This window comes from Galeopterus variegatus, unplaced genomic scaffold (assembly GCF_000696425.1).
Source record: "Galeopterus variegatus unplaced genomic scaffold, G_variegatus-3.0.2 Scaffold494, whole genome shotgun sequence".
Classification (NCBI taxonomy): domain Eukaryota; kingdom Metazoa; phylum Chordata; class Mammalia; order Dermoptera; family Cynocephalidae; genus Galeopterus; species Galeopterus variegatus.
Window position 1 is genome coordinate 538,944 of NW_007726605.1, and position 827 is coordinate 539,770.

An 827-nucleotide genomic window follows, 5' to 3' on the forward strand; every position below is an offset into this window, starting at 1 on the left:
AGTGACTAAATAAAAATAGTTATATATTTGCTCAAATCTTTGACTACATTTAAAATAAAAATGCTGTTCTATATTTGTTGGTTCAGTGAATTAATGAATGACCAAATGGAAGTGACACCGTCTCACTTAGAAAAACATTAGTAAAGAAATTTCTTCTTGACAAAGATTGCTTATGTAGGTGTAAATTATTGTGCTATTAAAAGAATACAAGTTATGTCCATAAAAAGACTAAGTTAGTAAGATGACCCACTGAAAATTTAATATGTGTGACTACTGTGTTTGTGTGTGTTTGTATATGTATGTGTATGTGCATGTTTTAACAGGATGTTTTCTTTTATGTGCTTGATGGAAGGTGCATTTCAAGTAGAATCAAATGTAGCAATTACACCCTTTCTGTGCCTGTGGTCTGAGTTCTAATTCTCAATAGAGGATAAACATCATTTTGTGGTTCTAAGTAGATAAAACTCCCCTTAATCAGCCTTTAAGCCTTCTGGGAACAAAGGACCAAAAATGCTGGCACTGCTCTGCTAGAAAGTAAATAGACGAGATTGATGCTTCGGTGTGTGTGCTTAGGTTTGCGGGTGGACCTAACACCTGGAAGTACAGTAAACCATGTTACATTCATTCCAATGATTTTGCATTCAGTATAATTCAACAAGACATAGCCTATTCAACATAAATTATTGTCCAATATAAATTATTTAACCCATCTACAGTAAATCACCCTACTAACGCACACTTGACTCACACACATATTTCTTTGGTATGGTGATAAATGCCACATTGGACCTTAATCTCAAGGAAGGGCTTATGGAATTTATTGTAGG